The sequence below is a fragment of the Triturus cristatus genome, chromosome 11 (assembly GCF_964204655.1).
Source record: "Triturus cristatus chromosome 11, aTriCri1.1, whole genome shotgun sequence".
NCBI lineage: Eukaryota > Metazoa > Chordata > Amphibia > Caudata > Salamandridae > Triturus > Triturus cristatus.
The window spans coordinates 153661090-153681572 of NC_140594.1; the positions used below are offsets into that span (position 1 = coordinate 153661090).

Sequence of the window (20483 nt, forward strand, 5' to 3'; positions counted from 1 at the left end):
GTGCACCTGTCCCTCCTGCCCAGAAGTCGCCTCCCGCATGTGATGTATACACACCGAGCTAAAAATAATGCCTACCTCAGGGACCTGCTCCTCAAGGCATCAGCTAAGAAACCTGACACGGGAGAAAACACACCTGCGGAGCCAGAGAACATCGAGGTGCAGAACCCCGGGTCCGAGTGGACAGACGCGGAAGGGCCTCTCACTCGCAGATATATGGAGGCAAAATTTGGCAGCATCCGAGAAGGCATTACGGCACTCTGGAATAAGATCACTATAGAAATCAAAGAGGTGAAGCACGACGTGGCAGTACTGGGCCACCAAAATATCATGGAACAAAGCAGCAACGTTAAAGAAGAATTCAACACTTTCAGGGGGGAGCTGGTGGAGCTCCAAGCTCAAAATATGGACCTGCAGCTACACCTGGAGGACCCAGAAAACAGATCCTACTGCAACATCACGACCAGAGGAGTTCCCTTTCTGGCGGATTCTGGTGACCTGGAAGGATGTCATTCACTTCTTCCTTCACATCTTCCCTGAACTGAAGGACAAATAACTTGTGCTGCACTGCACCCACACAGCTGGCCATCCATCCACAGCCACCAGGACCACCTAAGACATGCTCACTTGTGTCCACCATTACAAGCATAAAATGCCCACCATGATGGTAGTACACAACCAGGGTCCAATCCTTTATCAGCCCTCACTCTCCAGAGAAACCGCTGGATCAAAGCAGCCACTACTTTCTTGGACGAAAGGGGATTAAAGGATAAATGAGGCCACCCTTTCTGTCTCATTTTCATATGGAACAATCAAACAAAGGTGGTCCACACTATGAAAGAAGCCCAAACAAACCTGGGGTTGGAAGACCCCTCAAATGGGGCAGCTCATCTGGGCCCGAGACCTCCCATCACAGAGACAAGGCAACAGAAGGGACTGCGGGCCTCCAATAATAATAATATTATAATAATAATCCACATCTGTTTAGCGCGAACAATCACCCGTAAGGGTCTCTAGGCGCTGAGGGCTGTCGGCAAGCTATTTCCCAGAGTCACAAGGTGCTGGGCTAATCTGCTGCCGGCGCCGGGGATCGAACCGTGATCCCCAGATTCCGGAGTCAGTCGCCCTGGCCGCGGCACCACACCTCTTCCTAGAGAAACACACACAAACTAACACAAACCAACTGCAGATGAAAGCCAGGAAGAATACTTGGAACTGCTTCAAAGCATTCTGAACAGTGACTAAACTTGACCTGAGGCACCCACGTCTTTGCCAGTCTTCAGAAAACAACGTACGGATGATACAATACAATAATTATCTGGCCCACATCACTTCTGACACCACAATTGCCACCATTGGAGGATAGCGGCTGCAGTTTCACCATAACCACCTCTGCGTCAGGCCGGCAGAGGCCCAGTAACTGCCCAGGACCCATCCTACTTTGATGCATGTCTCCACAAGCCTCAATCACACCATGTTTTGGGCCCCCATGGAGGGAGCAATTGACTCCCATTACCCTTCTAGTTTGTTTCCCCGCCCCACCCAGGGTCACACACCTCGTTCAGCACCATACCCTCGGCCCCAAGGTCGCAGAGACCTTACCTAGGCAACCCCCTTCCTTCCCATCCCATGGGTTAGAGTGACCACCCTCTTGCACTGCCTATGGTTAAACTACTTAGCCTCAGCGTCTGAGGACTGAACGCGCCCCCGAAATGACTAGCCATGCTATCCATGCTTAGAAACTCAGGGTGTGACATATGCCTTTTACAAGAGACGCACCTATTGAGGAAAGACCAGTGAAGACTGAGGTCTTGCTGGTTCGACAGACAATATTTTTCTTCTGGGCCTAGTAAACATGCTGGAGTAGCAATACTACTAGCATGAAATTCCAGGAGCAAGTTACACAAATTCAAGCAGAGCTCCCTGGGAGACTTCTCTCCCGGAGGATCACCCTCAGCACCTACTCTCTCACTCTCGCCACAATTTAAGCACCCAATGACAGGCAGGAACAATTTATCAAGAACGCCCTGGGCAAGGAGGAGCCTAGCACGCATCCAAGATGGTCGCGTGAGCACAGGGCTCCCCGGACCCTCGCTGCTCCTCGGAACTTATCCTGACTTTATCCTGACTTGGTTGACGGATTCTGGAAGATGAACTCTAAACTCTTTTCAGAAACCAAATCGGACATGGGAGACCTGATCTATGGCGGTTTGAACTTTTGAGGCCCAACCGATGGCTGGGCCCGGTGCGAAGGTGAACAGTGGAGCCGGGGCATAGTTGAACAACAACGGCATCGGGGCTGTGCCAGCGGCCGTCTCATCACTTTCGGATCTCTGAGTGGCTGGACAGTGGAGTTGCTTTGTGCGGCTGGGTTTTCACTCGGCCTTCGCTTCGTGCCTCTGCCTCCGCCTGAAACCAGTGTGCCCATTGACTTTGATCCTCTCGCACCGCCACATTGCGGTCCCTGGTACGGCTCGTATCGGCTTCGCCTGTGCCACTTTGACGCTTGCTCGGTGGTCCCCTTCGGCGAGCGTGGTTCCACATGGGAGGCAGAGGGGATCCCGAGAGGCGTAAGACCAAGACATCCCTACGTGGGGGACCGGTCCAGACCAACAACATGGACCGCTACACTCATGGTAAAGGGTCCCCTGGGACGGCCAGTGTTCTCCCGGATGACGCTGGGGGTGTTCCGTCCGCCCCTCCGGATTTGTCACTGCAGGACATCATGGGCGCCATTAACAGCATCAAGGAGACCATCGCTCAGCAGTACGAGGCCTTGGCCCGTAAAATCGACACGGTGGCCATTGATGTTACGCTAATTCGGGCGGATCTCTCTAAGACCAATGAGAGGGTTCAATCGCTGGATTTGCGGACGTCCACCCTTGGTACGGAGGTGTCGGACCTGCAGACTGCTCTCGGCGACCTCAAGTCGGCCAACGACCTGATGGCCCGGCGGCTGGAGGACTTCGAGGGACGGGCTCGACGCAATAACATCCGCGTCATAGGTGTTCCGGAGCCCTCCGACAATCGCCCGGTGGATCTTATGGTTGAGGAACTCATCCTCAAACAGCTTGCCCCCGCTGGCCTGAGTAAGTTCTTTGCCGTGGAGCGGGCCCATCGAGTCCCAGGCGGTCGGCCGCGACCGGGAGCTCCCCCGAGGCCTATTGTCGCAAAACTTTTTCACTACAGAGACCGAGATGCGATTCTGCAGGCCTCACGGGTGCATGGCCCGGTCCGATATGAGAACTCATCCGTTAACTTTCTCCCGGACTTCACCCAACTTGTCCAGAAACAGCGGATGGGTTTCCAGGGGGTGAAGCGCCGTCTCCGGGACCTGGGTCTTAAGTACTCGATGCTTTTTCCTGCTAGGCTCCGAGTGGAATACGAAGACCGGACTACCTTTTTTTGCCTGTCCTGAGACTGTGAGTGACTGGCTGGATTCTCTGCCGGACCGGGGGGACCGGCCTGGGCCTTCTGGTGGTACCGAGGGTGGCGGGCCTCCTTCGGAGTGACTTTTGGTCCTTGACTTTGACATTCTGTTTTGTTCGGCTGGGTTCTACTTCTTTTGTACATTTTGTTTAATTATGATCTGCGTCGGGGGCGGGCAGGGACGGGTCCCTTTCCTCCTCCGGGGTCTTTTCGTAGAATGGGGTTTGTAGGGCGACAGGCACACTGCAAGTTGGGGTGGTTTTCTGGACCGCAGGGGTGCAGGGTGGGGGGGGGGGGGGGAGTTGAATTTGGGGGGGGGGGGTTGGTGGGTGGGAGGGAGGGGTTGTTTGGATTTGTGTTTTTTGTTTTCAAGGAGAGGTATTGGCTCTGCTTCAGTTTCAGGTGTCGCGCTATTTGCTGGGGGACCCTTGATCTACTGGAGGGGATGGGGGGGGGGACGGGTTGAGATTGATGTCTTGGAACGTCAACGGATTGGGGGATCGTATCAAACGGGGTGTTGTGCTGCAGTATTTGCGTCGTTTGACTCCTGATGTGGTATTCTTACAGGAGACGCATCTGGTTGGTAATGTTTGTCATGCCATGAACAGGGGGGGGGGGGATACCGACTCGTGGCCCATTCCGGTTTCACCACTGGCTCTAGAGGGGTGGGCATTCTCCTACGATCTTCACTTCCGCTAGAGATCACCAGGGTTGTCCTAGACGATAGAGGGCGCTATGTGGCTCTGACTGGGAGGTGGGAGGGACAGTCCCTTTCCTTGGTTTCGGTTTATGTTCCCCCAGGCCTCCAGAACTCCACTTTCTCAGACTTGGGTCGTATGCTGCTTGAGCTTCCTGACAGTCTTTTGCTTATGGGTGGGGATTTTAATTCGGTTGTTTCGGGTGATTTGGATCGCCACCCGCCCAGGGCCCTCCCGGCTGCCCAGGCGTGGCTCGGCGGACTCTTGGATACCTTCTGTCTGGTGGATTGTTGGAGGTTGATGCATCCGACACAGTGTCAGTACACATTCCACTCTGGGGCCCATGGGAGTCTCTCCAGATTGGATTATTTTCTTATGCCCGCGGCCCAGACTGCCCGGATTCGAGAAATGAAGCACTTGGCCCGGGGTATCTCTGATCATTCCCCACTGTGGTTGCTTTTCGACACCGGGATGCGGTCCGCTGGGCGGATCGCCCCTATTAACCCTTGGTACTTGCGAGACTCCAAGATTCGTGATAGCCTTGTTAAGTCGATTGATCAATATTTTCTCGAGAATGAGGGGTCGGTGTTGTCCTCAGTGTCCCTGTGGGAAGCCTTCAAAACAGTGCTCCGCGGGCATGCCCTATCCCAGATAGTGGAGGCTAAGAGGGTTAAGAATGAGGCGGTGGTGAAGCTGGAGACTGAAATATCGGGGCTGGAGGCAGCTTTGGAGACGGGTGTCACTCAGGAGGGGCTTCATGCCCTCAGCTTGAAGCAGTTTGAATATAAGTCTCTTGTCACTGACGCTGCCAAGATCATGTATAGGGAGCAACAGGGTAGGTTGTATGATGCCGGGGACAAGGCGGGTAAACGGATTGCTTGGTTGGATAAGAAGGAGAGAGTGAATCGTGTGGTCCCGGAGCTTCGGGTTTCGGATGGAGTGTGTGTGACTGACCCTGGTGAGATTGTGGAATGTTTTGCTGACCACCTCCGGGCGGTGTACTCCCCGGTGTCTGATGGAGATGAGGATGACTCTCGTCTTACTGCGGGATATTGCCTTGCCCGGCCTATCCGTCGAGGACCGTGAGCAGATGGATGCCTCCCTGTCTGTCGACGAGATTGCTACCACGATTCGTTCCCTTCGCTCGGGCAAGGCTATGGGCCCCAACGGTCTGCCGATTGAACTGTATAAACTACGCCCGGATAAAATCGCGCCCTTCCTCCGTCGTATGTTTCTGGAGTCGCTCGAGCGGGGTTCCCTTCCCGACGACCAGCGTCTGGCTACTATAGTTGTTATTCCCAAGGACGGTAAGCCACGAGACCGCTGTGCCTCATATAGGCCTATTTCCCTACTAAATGCCGAACCGAAAATCCTTGCCAAGGTCCTCGCTAATCGCTTGCTGAGAGTCATATGTGATTTGATACATCCGGATCAATGCGGCTTTATCCCTCATCGTAATACCGCTCTCAACTTGCGGCGTCTACATGGCGTCCTCGCCAGGGCGGAGTACTTCTCTGAACCGGCCATATTGGTTTCCTTAGACGCCACGATGGCCTTTGATACCATCGAGTGGCCATTCCTTTGGGCCGTATTGGCGAAGTTTGGCTTTGGGGAGGGATTTATTAGTTGGGTGAAGCTCCTCTATGCTGGTCCAACGGCTCAGGTTATTGTCAATGGGCGGGTTTCTCGGCCCTTCGCTCTCGGGAGGGGTACTAGGCAGGGGTGCCCGTTGTCCCCTCTGCTCTTTGCTCTCGCCTTGGAACCGCTCGCTGCCTGGCTCCGCTGGGAGCCCTCGATCAGAGGGATCCGGTGGGCCCCGGGCTTCGAGGATCGGGTCTCGTTGTACGCGGATGATATTCTTCTGTACCTCACCTCGCCGCGGGAGTCGCTCAATGTGCTTTTTGATGTCCTTACTTCCTTCGGGAGAAATTCGGGTTTGATAATTAACTGGTCCAAATCTTGCGTGTATCCTATCTCCGGTGGCCTTCCTCTCTTGCCGCCTCGGCTTCCGATCCAAGTATCTCAATCCGGCTTTAAATACTTGGGGGTATACGTTTCGTTGGATCCGGCGGTCCGCTACGAGCAGAATCTCCTGTCCCCCCTCCGGCGCTTGAGGGCGGATACGGCTCGGTGGTGTAAGTTGCCCTTGTCGCCACTTGGTCGCGCAGCACTGTTTAAAATGATGTCCCTTCCCAGATTTCTTTACGCACTCCAGAACTCCTTCGATATCATTCCGGCGGCCTACTTTAGGGAAGTGGAGAGTTTGCAGAGGAGACTGGTTTGGGACGGTCGTGCGCGTATCGCTTTGGCAAAGCTGACTCTTCCCTGGTATGACGGGGGCATCGCGCTTCCTGACATTAGAAGGTACTATTGGGCCTCCCAGCTGTCTGCCATCAACCATGCTACGTACGCTCCTGGCTCGAACCCGGCATATGAGATGGATAAATTCCTGCTTCCCGGCGGTAACTATAACAGAGCGCTTTACTCTCGATCTGCCGGAAGGACCCTCACGGGCCCTACTAGGATTGCGGTACGTGTGTGGAAGGCGGCGAACGTAGCTGTGGGCTGGAGTGAGCGGTTAACGTGTGCTACTCCTCTATTCGCCTCAGAGCGCTTGGGAAGCCTCTGGACAACGAAAGGCTTTGAACACTGGGATACGATCGGCATTAGCAGAGTGGGGGACCTATGGGTTAAAGGCGCGGGTAAATCCTTCGCGGCGCTTCAGAGCGAGTACGAGCTCAGTGAAAGGGAGTTCTTCCGCTATGCCCAGGTTCGGCACGCCCTACTCTCGGTCTTTGGGGAGGGGACCACGGTCCCTGTTTCTTCGCCTCTCGAGGACCGTATACTCGACGGACACGTCCCCGACAGTACTATCTCCCTGATTTATAAAAAACGAATAAATAATCGGGCTGATCTCTTGGTGCGTCTTCGGGAGGCATGGACGGGAGATGGGGTTGAGTTGGACGACGAGGACTGGCAGTCTGCGCTGTCATCCCCTAAGGAGGTTGCCGTCCCGGCCCGTCTCCGTCTGGTCCAGCTTAAGATTCTCCATCGTGTCTATGTGACGAGTCCCCGCTTGGTCTCGATGGGGTTTTCTGACGACGGGCTCTGTAAGCGTGGCTGCGGGCTCAGTGCCACCTTTCTCCACATCCTCTGGGAGTGCCGCGAGGTGGCGGAATATTGGCGCCAGGTGCATGATGTTATAAAACGAGTCACTGGGGTCGCTCTGCTGCCGGAGGTGCGCCGATGTGTTCTGAATGTGTGGGAGCCCAATGACTATAATGCGGCCCAGGCTCGGTGGGCGGCCCTTGGGAACATGATCGCAAAGAGAGATATTGCGCAGCTTTGGGGTTCCCAACGGCCTCCCACCGTGTCCGTATGGAAGGAGAACTTGGACTGGTGCATGTTCAGGGAGAAGACGGTGTATGTGGCTCGTGGTAAACCGGGGGTGTGGGGTAGAATCTGGGGTCAGTGAAATGTGTATCGCGGGACTATCTGTTCACCCCCCCCCTGGTGGATACGTCTGAGGTTGTCTTGTCCCGCTGATCCTTGAGGGTTCCTTGCTTAATTTGTTCATCTGAGTATAGATTTGGTCTTCCCGTGGCCCCCCCCTCCCTCTCAGACCCCCTTTTTATTGACCACCCTAGGGTGGTCCTATGTGGAGTTCCTCTGCTGTGGTTAGACGCCCTTTCAATGTTTTTCGCCTTGCTTTTTGTTTTTCGTTACTTTTGTTGATCTTTATGTAAAAAGGGTGTATCCTGACTTCCCTTATGTGCAGCCTGATCTCCTGTCATTTAGCGGAGCCCCTGCGGGCCAGCCATTGTTTTTGCACTGCTTGATCATTTCTGAATACTGGCGGCCGGCCCAGGTGGTTGTAGGCCCGTGCTTGTACCCTTTTTTTCTCTGCACAATAAAATTAAAAAAAAAAAAGAACGCCCTGGGCCTGGTCACAACCTCTGCCAACACAGATTTCATCGTAGAGGGATAATTCAACATTGTCCCCAATACAGTTTGACAGATCAGCCCAGAGGGTGGGACATACGGGGGGTTTTATTCGAGAGGGCCTGCAATGGCTGCAAGATGTGGGCTTTACTGACGTGTGGCAGAGTCAACACCACTCATTATGGGACCACAAATTCTTCTTCGCCATCCATATTCCTGTAAAGATTACTTCCTAGGTACTCCTCACGTCTTGGCAGCCACTAAACACTCTGAAATAGGAGTGCTGGCACTCTCCGACCACTCCCTGGTATCTCTTTCCCTTCATGCCTCCGGGCTGACCGCCCGTGGCAAATGGTGGCTTAACACCATCCTATCACACAAATCCACACTCCAGGAGGTTAGAGATACCATCCAATATTTCCTCCAGACTAATGACACGTTTACCACCCCTATCTCCCTCCTGTGGGAAACTCTGAAGACCATCATCAGAGGGACATTTACAGTAATCTCTGCCAGGCTTAAGCTTAGAAAGACCAAATGCTCCACATTAGAGGAACAGGTAGTACTCTTGAACTCGCCCACAAACAGTCAGGATCCTTCAGAGTGCGGAGTGACTGAGACTGGGCCGTAAGCAGCTCAAGGATCTGGACACAGAGGAATATGTCCTCCTCTGACTAAAAAAAAAAACTACAGGGGCGGGAATAGGGCAGGGCAGCTCCTTCCTTATAAGCTTAGAGCTTGCGCCCATAAGACTAGAGTTGCAGAGATCCACACACACAATCAGGGCGGGCCCTACTTACAGAGGCTGAGATTGCACAGGCCTTTGAAGGCTTAAATGCCGACCTCTACACTGCTGATATGGTAGATCCTTCAGACAGAAATGATTAACTTGCTGACACTCATGTAACGCAATTCCCCAGAGACCGAAGCATGAACCCTAGAGGGGGATATCCGCCTTGATAAGGTCCTTTTGACTACTGCCCGCATCCAACCCAGGAAAGTCCTGTGGCTGGATGGCTATACCCCAAACCGTTGCTGCCCAGCTGAGCCCACTCCTTTACACGCCTCTAAGATTTCTGTGCTGACACATGGTTCATCACCGACATTAGGCATTAACCACTGTGATACCCAAACCTGAGAAAGACCCAAAGCAGTGCTCCTCCTACCGCCCCATATCCCTCTTGAATACAGGTGCCAAATTATTCCCTGGCACTTCTCGTGTTACTTGACTCCGAAAAGGTGTTTGACCGAGTACACTGGTCATTCTTATGGCGATACTCGGCCTGGGCATGCGTTTTCGCACATGGGTGAAATTTTACCAGCCCCATGGTACGAATGAGAGTTAACGGCTTGACCTCACACGCTCACCCTATCATCAGAGGTGTGAGGCAGGGATGGACATTTTCCCCACTCATTTTCGAGCTCTACATGGACCCACTCGCGGACAGGATTTGGATAACCCTACAGATTAAAGGCATCACCTTCGGACGCAAGGAACACAAGATAGAACTGTACGCTGATATCATAGTGAGCCTTACACAACCCGTCTCAGTGCTGCCTGCACTGTTGAGGAAGCTGGAGAGCTCGGCTCAGTGGCTGGATTTAAAATACACATTCAGAAGTCACAGACTCTCCGTCTTACGATCCCACAGACTGGCTCCACCTGGAAACGCCACTTCTCCTTTACGTGAAATGGCTCCTGGGTTCCCTACTTGGGGCTTAAAATCTGCGCCTCCCTGGGTGCATAGGTAGAATGCAATTATGCTGGCCTAACTTGATTATGGCATGGCCTGATCTACAGTCCTGGATGTATGGCACCGAATAGCCGCTGTAAAAATGACCATTTTCCCCAAGATCCTGTATGTTATGCAGACTTCTGCTCACCCACCACCACACTACCCCAGTAGACTAGAACAGATGATAGTGACCTACATATTGGGGTGAGGACACACATGGACCATAGGAGAGCCTACCTGCCTATGGCGGAAGGAGGCCTGTGACCGCATTCATTACTACCACACGGCACAGCTACGCTACAAGATAGAATGGTTTAGAACGCTCTCGGAGAAGCACTGGTGTGTTATTGATCAGAGTATGGCTGGGATCCACATCTAGAAGGTTCCCTGACTTCTGTAAAAACACCGACCTCCCGGAGTGTACATTTACCTATTCACCCGAGAGAGACTGGGGGCATGGGACCGAGTCATGAAGCTTAAGGGCTTGTCATCACCCACCTGCCCCCTCACACCCATTATAGGGAGCCCAGAATACCCTCCAGCAGCAGCCCCGGGGACAGGCCTTCTAGGCAAGGCAAGAAGCAAACTGCAAAAGGGTAGGTGACCTCTTTGACCAAATAGGCCTTATGGACTTTCCCCCAACTCCAGCAGGGATACGACCTACCGCCTGCAGAGGCCTGGTGCTACACGGCGACCAAGCACTGGATCACCCAACCTAAGACTAAACCCCAAGCAGGCAGATGCCTGACCCCATTTGAAAAATGTTTGATCACCAAGCAGGATGATGAGAGCCTCCTCTCGGACATTTGTGCCTTCCTGAACCAAACAGTCAACCCCATGAAGTCTCCAGCCCAAAAGAGATGGCAAGTAAAGCTGGAACACTCATTAACTCCACAGACTCCTACAAAGAGCACAAACCTACTCCCGCAGCGCAGCAGGACAGGAAGCCCTACTTAAGGTCATCCACTATTGGTATTATACCCCAGCACGGGTCGCTAAACGGAAAACTGGCAGTTCAGGCACCTGTTGGCACAACTGCAATCAAACAGCTGTCTTGACACACCTTCTGTGGTGCTGCTCCAAACTTAAACAGTACTGGAAAGAGGTGCTAAAGGATATTCATAAAATGTTTGACACAGATACCAACCCTGCCCAGCTACATACTACTAAGATTGCCAAACGCACTGGCATACCCCCATAACTCCAGTAAAGGCAAAGCAATCACAATGGCTCTCCACAGCTAAACAAGCCATCACCTCCAAATAGGACACAGACTATCTTCCCACCCAGACAGACAGACTTGCTGCACAAACTATGGGAGGATACTGGAATGGAAAAAATCAACGCCTCACTGGAAACCAGGTAGCGTCAATTTGGCAAGATTTGGGGTAACATGTATCTGCTTCCTGGCATACAAATTCCGCAAACTCTATTGTCCGATATACATCTGAATTCTCCATCTCACACAAGGTGCCCAAGCGAATCTTCCAGGGGCAGAAGACAACAGCGCTGCCGGAGAGACCACTACATAACGCAGAGCCCTGCCAAACCAGACACCAGTAGAAGTGAAGTGGCCTCACTCTTCCGTATGGACACTACTTGTTTTCCTCTTCCACGCTACCATAATTGAGAAAGCTAAGAAGGAAAACAATATAGTACACTCAAGTGGCAAAATGTTTTTAAAATTAAAAAAAGTAATGCAAAATGAATAATTAATTAAGAAAGAGTTAGGGTTAAAATCAAAGCTAGATTAAGGGTTACAAACAGTGTTAGTTGGGACTAAGGTTGGAGGTGTGGTTAAAAAATACTACGGTTTAGAATAACTTTACGGATAAGGTAAAGGAATTATGATTATGGTTTGTGTTGGGGTCAGAGATAAGGTTATAATGAGCTAAAGGACCCATGGGCTAGCTACAATTAAAGCTGATGCAATATTTATGATATACTGGCTTTATTTATACTGGTTTCTTCATTACGTTTAACCTAATGCAAAATGAAGAACATTATTGTAAGGTACTTTATTAAGCAGTTCTTCATTATAGCATACTTTATTTGCACGCCCAGAGAGAGGGAGGAGCTATATAAAAGACTGTGCATGTAAAGGAAGCGCAGGCACTAGGCCTCACCCCAGCCTTTGCAAGGAAAATAATGTGAAATATGATTTTGACAAAGTATCCTGCATACCTAAAACACTGGTCTCCAAATGGACATCCTCAAAACTACACAACTCTCCTACAATCCTTACAGAAACACGTTTAAAACTCAAAGCTCAATAATGTGTTCCCTGTCACTGTTGCAAGCTGGAAAAGAAAAGCGAACCACTTGCTAAACAGGTCTTCATTTGCTTATACAGAAAAAAGTGTCAGCCAGCCACTCAGTGCACAATGGGCATTGTCTTCTGGAAGGTTTGCCTGATTTGTTTCCCTTTTGAGATTGGCTATTAAAACTTATGTGCTGTATCAACAAAAGGAAGGATGCAACATATTAAAGTCTCCATGAAGAGCTGTAAAGCTATGGTCTGCGAGGCATTATTCTAATCCCTCGGGTCAACAATGAAGAAACCTGCTTCTATCCAGCTTCTTCATCCTACACAAAAGACAGACAATAGCAGAAAGTAGGGCCGTGAACTTCTATTCTTTGCTGACACGAATGTTCTATTAAAGGTCTTGTAATGTGAACCTCATTTCTATTTATTTATGGTTTTATATATTCAGTACCAAACCAAAAAGGTGTAAGAGCACTTTACACAAGAAAAGAGGAATTAAGTAGGTTGAAATACTGAGAGGTTATGGAGAAAGCAGGTCTATATATTGCATTTGCAGTAGTCCATTGTAATGTAAGTATAACATGACCCAATATTATGTAGGGCATCAATTATATTATCTATGGCACGCTCCCTCATTCAAAATAATGTAGTACACTTATGTATTATGCAGATTTCTCATGAAGCCATGTTAATGACTAGGTATTTGTTCCTTGTATTCATAGCTGAATATCCTTGGTCATGCATTTAAGGTATTTTCTCCTGTTTTGCTTCCTTTTGTGTTTTCTCTATTAAATATAATGCAATTATTGGAAGATCCAACCTGCTACAACACCTCTCGACATGTATTTGTTTCTGCTTATGTTTTGAAGATGTTTAAAATGTCAACAAAAATTATAATCATTAAAGCAATTTCCTGGTATATACCACTCTCACAACATGTAAAGCTACAACATATGTTAGAGGTTACATTTTAAGATGATTACAGAACACAATATTTCCACACAAGACAGTTTCTTAATAAATCCAATTAAGTGCCTTGAACAATAAAACCTTTGTTCACAAGGCCCTTGGACAAGCAGACATTCATTAAGTATCACTTTCATTTGAAAGTAAAGTACTGCTCTTACTAAAGGAAGTGCCAAAATGCCGGGCAGGTAAAAACTAGGATGTAATATAGTGTAATTAAAAACTGTAAAATACTGCTGTAAGAAAGAACAATACATCAGAAGGCTTAGGCACAACATTTCAAATTTTAGGAATACCTATTCAGACAAGGTCTCTGGGGGAATAATGGTTAAATTCTAAGCATGCAAGAAGATCAGAATCAAATGGTAAGTCTGAGGTTGGATGAGCAAACATTTTCCTGAGGACTGAAAAGATTAATGGTCATTTACTTCCGCTCAACAAGTCTGAAAATAGCATTATCCTATTCTCAGCTTTTCAAGGGCAACCTGCTGCAACATTCCACACACCCAACAAATGAAGTTCAAGTTGGAGCTCTGCACGAAGGCCGTACAAGACTTGATTTAACCAGGATCTTTAAGAAAGACTCTGTAGGACTCGAGGCCTTGGACAATAAATCTTTAGAGCACAAAAAAATGTAAGAATCTGTGCCTGCAACAAATGAACATTAATATATAGGCCACAAACAATGAAATCTTAGTACAGTACTAGGCTTTTGATAATAAAATCAGGGGACTTGTATCTTCAGAAATTAAAATCTTAGTCAAAAGGACAGAATTCCGAGCTGAAAGGTTAAGCAGCTAAAATTCCAAGATAATTCTTTTGCATGTTTAGAAAGTTGCCGATAAGTGATTTTAGCGGCCACCACTAGTGAAGAACATGTCATTCTAGAGGATCTCAAAGGTCCACTGCAATGTTCGGTGCTAGATCGCCATAGTGGGTGCTGAAGACACTGCCCCTTCCTACAAAAATGGCTAGAAGGAGGAAATATATTGTATCTGTAGCACAATGCATGCAATTATATCCAAGAAGTAAATGAGGGGAAGGCAAATAACCTAAAATACCCAGCGGTACAGTGGAATGTTCAAACCCTCAACAGCTGAGAGATAGAACAAGAAGCAAGCTTGGGGAAGAAGCTTGGTGACCCCGCTTTGAGAGTTACAGTGTTTCAATAGTGAGAAATTGGATGACAATGTGTGACTGTTTCCCCAGGGTAATGAAGAGCAGACTGAGATCAGGTCCTGGGGTCAACGATTCATGGAAAAAGAATCTTTAAGGAACATATTTATGCATTTGGCAAACACTACAAAGCAAATTGTATATAGATGCCAAGCTATGCTTTAAACAATCATATTTACAAATTACCATGCATTAATAAAGATATGCCTACATGAAGTAAAGGTTTAACAGCTGAACAAGAACGTTTTGACTGCTTTTCCAAAGCTTTACTGAGTGGGCTTATGTTTAGTCTCCTTGGGAAGGGAATATTATATATGTGAACCAAGGACAACAAACATGCAGCTACCTTTCCAAGGAAGATACTTTTTGGTATCTTCATAAGGACCTGGCTGGCTGATTTCAGCAACCGTGCTGGTGGGTTCTTTGGCAATTTCCCCCACGACTAGATTAGGGCATATTGACTTGAAATAGGATAATGTTTGTTTTAGTTTTCTTAGGCAAAGTAAAAATAAGTAGAACACTGCCTTGTTTATGCTTCAACATTTTAAAGTGAAGTATACCAAAATGTGATGGATGGAATGCTTGAATTAATCTCAGCCACTTGTAATGACTCTGGGCCACATCCCAGCCCATCGTTATTTTGCACACTTTCCCACCTCAGTTTGGTCCCAGCCATATGTAAATCAGTCTCTAACTTGCTTCAATGGGAACAGTCCAGCCCCTTCTTTTCGTATTCTTCAGAATTTAATGGGGCATCTAATACCACCTCTAGATTTTTTGCTTTTTTCAAGAAGATTCCTCTTGTTCTCGGTGTGACGCAGGGTTAGATTATTTCCTTATCAAGCCCCTCAGTAATCAAAACTCTCCAAGGAAAGCACAGGCCATGTCCCATGGCCATTTGAAACATCACTGAATATATGGCTGAGCTCCAGAGGAAGTAGGAGCACAGCACCAATATAAGATAAGTACAGGGAGTGACATTTAATCACACACGGGGATATTGTGACTCCCAAAAGCTGAGCCTGTGCCAATCATTAAAAGGCAAGGTAAGGATCTAGAGAAGACATGTGACTCTCTTGGCTGGGACTACCTGTTCAGAGTCTAAACTAATTTTGGCTTTGGTCCCGCACGATTAAACTGGTCCGACTGTTATACTCAGCCCTTGCGGTCTGGGTCCACTTCGGGGTCCCATCTCTGGGGAGTTTTTAGTAAGGAGAAGCACCAGACAAGGCTGCCCTTTCTCTCCCATCCTTTACACATTGGCAATGGAGCACCTGACGGCCAATGCACACCTTCATGGAAAGGACTATGGTATCCCCTTAGCAGACCGGACTCATGCAATATCTCTATATGCCGATAATGTCCTGTTTCATCTTAAAGACATATGCTCCGATCACTCCAGTCGCCCACATCTTGGCTACATATGGAGCACTTTTGGGCTTATAAGTCAGTTGAAATAAATCCTGCCTTTTCCCCAATCCCCAATGCTGCCCTGGCGAAGCTGGACCTTGGTGAAGGGCCAGTGAGATGGGAAACGAGGTCATTCGGATAGCTGGGAATTCGCAAATTCCATACGGACCAAGATCTCTTAGAAGGTAACCTTACCACCGCAGTGGCATCCGTTTTGGGCACAGGCCGCCTTTTGGAGATCCCCCCCCGCTTATCCGTAATGAGCTGCATCGCTATCTTGAAGATGGTGACGCTTCAGCAGCTTCTTTACTATTTTGCCACTCTCACAATAATTCCCCATCAGAAATTCCTCCGGCACCTTGATACATTACTTGGAGACCTTGTCTAGCACAACTGCAGCTGCCGAATAGCCTTATTCCAATTACAGCTTCCCAGGATCATAGTGGACTGGATTCTCCAAACTGAGTTCTATATTCTGGCAGCTCAGCTGCAATGGCTATCCTGCTAGCTATCAAACCACTTTTTAAAAGACTCTTCCGTTCTTGATTCCCGCCTGGATCAAACTTCTATTTTGGTCCCGACTGCTCTGGGAGATTCCCCTGTGAGAAATCATCCCCGCTTGCTTCAAGTGGCTACAAAATGCCTGACCAGAGACTTCAGGCTCACTAGGAGCCTCCCTCCTTATGCCGCTGCAGTACCCAGGCAAGGCCAACCCAGAAGGCCTGGTCCCCTCACCAGGCATAATCTTCGGCCCTGGGACCAGATCAGACTTTCCACTGTGAGAGACCTATTCCATTTTTTTTTTTTTTTGAGAACTTTTATTAACCATAGTTGCATCAATTGGCAATGTACAATTCTGCGACATAGCATCAGGTCAGCAATGTTCGAGTACATAACGTCAAATGTTTAAACACAGCCATTTAGCCGACAACCCGGAGGTCCGGCGGCGGAGCTCAGTTGTACCTAGATAGAGGAGTCAGGTGTGTACATTGCGTGTAAGCGAGTCGGTGGTGCTTTTCTGATAGGTGTCGCGGTATTTCTCAGCTAAAAGCGCATTGTCCGCGTGTGAGGGGGGCACTTCGTGTCCGCCCGCTGCGCAGCATTGTCAGCTAGCTCCTGGGCTCACAGAAGGATGTGTGCTGGGTGCTGGGTTGTCCGTCAAGCGCCCTGGTTTGTGGGCATCGGAGTCCCTGTGGCCCGCATGTAGCGTAGGGTGGAGCGCGTCAAGGAGGGTGCAGCGTAGTCCGCAAGGGTGCGCGTGGCGACCGTTGCTATGATGGAACACATGCTCTACTAGGGAGCGTAGCCAGTCGCCGAATTGTGTCCCGGGTGTGCAACGTAAACTTTAGGGATCAAGGTCAGGGTCGAGAACTCGGGTAGGGGCCAGAAGAAGGAGGGCGAGGGGGGGGGGGGAGAGTGGAGATCCGCATGCAGCAATGTGTGAGGAGATAGGGGCTGTCCAGCAGGGCCTAGCCGGCCGTCCGGGGAGCGCGTCGAGTGGCTGGTCGTGAGGGGGGGGGGGGGGGGGGAGGAGAAGAGGGGGGGGGGTCGTCAGTGTGCGTGCCTTCTCGGGTAGCAGCGGCGGTAAGTCCCGCGCGTGTGCCAGAGCACAGCGCAAGAAGTATCCGACAGTAGTAGCCTGCCGCGTGGTACGTGAGACGTGTCTGGGGAATATGCAGGTCGGGGGGGCCAGGAGCTAACCGCTCCAGGGTCTCAGACATGTCGCCAGCGATCTAGCAGTATATCAGTGTCCGCCTGGCGTTTAGGTTATCCCACGGGTTCGGCAGGTCGTCTGAAAGGTGGCGAGGAGGCCATCCCAAAGGTGAGCGATGGGGTACTGCCGGAGTCCCGCAGTTTCCTCACGGAGGAGCACTGCACTTTCCGCCTGTGTCCAGTTGACGAAGGATGCCCTCCAGTGCCTGATGTGCGGAGGGGCCGTCGCCTTCCAGTGCTTGGTGAGCAAGCGTTTGGCTGTAACAAGCCCCATGTCCCAAAAGCGCGCCTGTACTCTATTCGCTTTTGTGCGCTTGTACAGGCCCAAGATACACGCTTCCCACGTGCGTGGCAGCCGTCCATCCGCGCCGCGCTCGATCAGTGACAGCACGCCGCTCCAATACGTCTGCACGTCCGCACAGTGCCAGAGCATATGCAAAAGGTCCGCTCCTGGTGACGAGCACCGTGGGCAGGCGGCATCCGTCCGCAGGAAATATTTATTGATCTTCTCCGGAGTGAGATACGCTCGCTGCAATATATAATATTGTATGAGCTTGAAGCGGGGGTTGCGTGGAACGTTAACCGGGCCGGCCAGTATCATCGCCCATTCTTTATCTGTCCAGTCTCTGCCCCTGTCCGTTGCCCAGCGTTCCCTTAATGCTGAGGTGGTCAGTCGTGAGTGTGCGAGGAGTGCCTGCACTAGCCAGTGTATGACATGGGCGCCATTGCCCATAATATGCAGATATTGGATGAAGGTATGCGTCGGTAGCTCCGTCGTCATGTCGCCCCAAGAGGCCGAGAGCGTCTGCATGAGGGAGGCATGCAGGAGAAACTGTCCTGCCGGGAGCGCCGTGCCGTCCGTCAGGGTGGCAAACGTCAGCAAGTCGCCGTCCTCATACAGGTCACCCAGCGTATCTACACCTGCCTGTTCCCACCCTGCCAAATGGGCCTCCGTGAGGGGTCCCGTCGGGCTAGGCATGCCCAGTAATGGTAACTCCGGAGCGTACGGTGTGTGAGAGACCTATTCCATGGTGGCAATCTCTTGGAACAATATGACTTTCGCTATGGTCAGTTCCTCATTTATGGGCTCCTTTGGTCCATTCACTGAGATATACGGTGTGCTGGATGACTCAAGCCTACCACCCACAACCTTATATATTCTTTACACACCCTGGGAAATGGTAGATGGCTTGTTCCATTGTTAATTAAGGCTTTGGTCACTCATGCGCAAATCTCCCTACATTACTTACAGGACACCAGAGAGGCCAATTTTGGCAGGGCCGTACAAAATGGGAAATGAGTGAGAGCCCCGGAGTACCCCCGGACGATTTCCCGCAAAGCATGTCTAAAGCTTATACAGTTCTATCTCCTACACATGGCCTACCTCTCCTCCAAAAGACTAAAGAATTTTCCCAGGCGCCCAGGACACTTGTGTCCAGTGTGCCAATTCCGCTGCGGAACCTCAGTCATGTGATATTGGACTTCTCGTCCCTACGTTCATACTGAGCTGAGGTGATGCAGGCACTGGCCTACAGACTGGCCTACAGGCAGCAATCTCCTGGGAGGCTGGGGCACTCGGCATCTATAAATGACCTAAGAATCGCAAGACGACTGTCTGCTTCCTGGACCGGTCTCATCCATGTGAAGCGCACAATCACACAAAAATAGAAACATCCATCGCCACTTACTGGTGCGGCCTGGCGACAGATGCTAAGGTTACGGGCAGGGGCCGTGGCTTTACACAGAGGAGGCCAAGGGCCTCTGCCGTACCCCAATCGCTCACAAGTTGGACCGGTTCCTGTTGGATTTTGTGGCTATTCAGGCTCAGAGCACTTCTTCACCATGCATACTCTGCCCCCTCCCAGATGACTGTCCCTCCTACCCCGAAATTCAATACCAGTGTCTATGTTATTACCCTCCTACCCGCCACAGTATACTGGGCTACAGAGACTATCTTATAATGCCCTTCTCCCCATGCTGTACCCCCCCCCCCCAGATTATCAAACTCACATTTTGGTCTCTACCACAGAGCTGCCCCTCTCACCGCATATTGTGGCCCACGCTTCCTACTTCAGGGTCTTCCCCGATATTCAGTACCCTTAGCCCTTCGACTGAAGGGGGATCCTTAGCCCTCTGCCCCCAGGGTAACCCTCCGCACCATCCCCCTTGTCCAGTTTGTTCAATTTCTATTTTCACCTACGAATGAGAAAGTTTATAGCCTTGCATGTAACAGTAGATGTCTGTCCTGTGGTGGTCCTAGTAATGTTCGTCAACAACCACTTTCATGAGGGAATAAATATTGAATGTATGATCCAACCCATACTTGTGGATGCTCATTTGTTTCACGTATATGTCCTTCTTCCAGCTCCAGAAGTCACATTGCTTGTCAAATTTTGAGTTATTGCTGTTAACACTAAACTCAATAAAAAGGTTAAAAAAAGGTATTGCAAGGCAAGCATTAGGAGAGGTCTCATCCAATACGGTGCAAAACAGGGTCTGATATTCATTTATTTCTGATTGGTAGCAGAAAAAGGTGAATTGTTGTGGTCCTGATGCAGGGGAAGAATCCCTGAGATGATTACTACTGTAATAAAGACAATATGAACTGCTACACATCTTCAGAGTGGGACATTGCTGGACAATAAGTAAATTGCTGTCTTGGGATGGTATTATCTTATCAGCCAAAGAACGTTTATACATCGGAATGCAGTTCCACAAAGAAAAGAAACACTAAAGTGGGAATGAGCTGTCTTTTCTTGTAATGCAAGTTGATTAAATATGTAGCAGAGTTATATGGGACGCCTTGAATGACTTTGGTAGGATTGAGTCTGGAAGATGGCCCCACTCACATCTAAGAGAGGACCTTCCATATGCTTTGCTCCCTTAAATAGTCTTTCAAGTGTGTCACTGGAGTAATTTCTCAAGAGAAAAAGACTAAATGTGAAGTGGATTTGCAATACTAGGAACAGTGTAAGGGAAACAACAGATTGTGATCCCGTTGGGCCAGAGAGAGGTCCCAAGGCATGACATGAAGAAAACGCATGCTAGAGTGGGCTCTAGCAGAGGAACAGCACACATTAGATTCATAAAGAAAGATGAGAGGGTGGCTAACGACCTTGCAAACTAGGCAGAAATGCTGAGGAGCTGACT

General features: G+C 49.9%; 1 protein-coding gene across 1 annotated transcript in view; it reads right to left on the minus strand.

The window, feature by feature from the left end:
* Nucleotides 1–20483, minus strand: part of HIP1R (huntingtin interacting protein 1 related) — a 513161-nt gene that overhangs the window by 180174 nt on the left and 312504 nt on the right. The window lies entirely within an intron of this gene.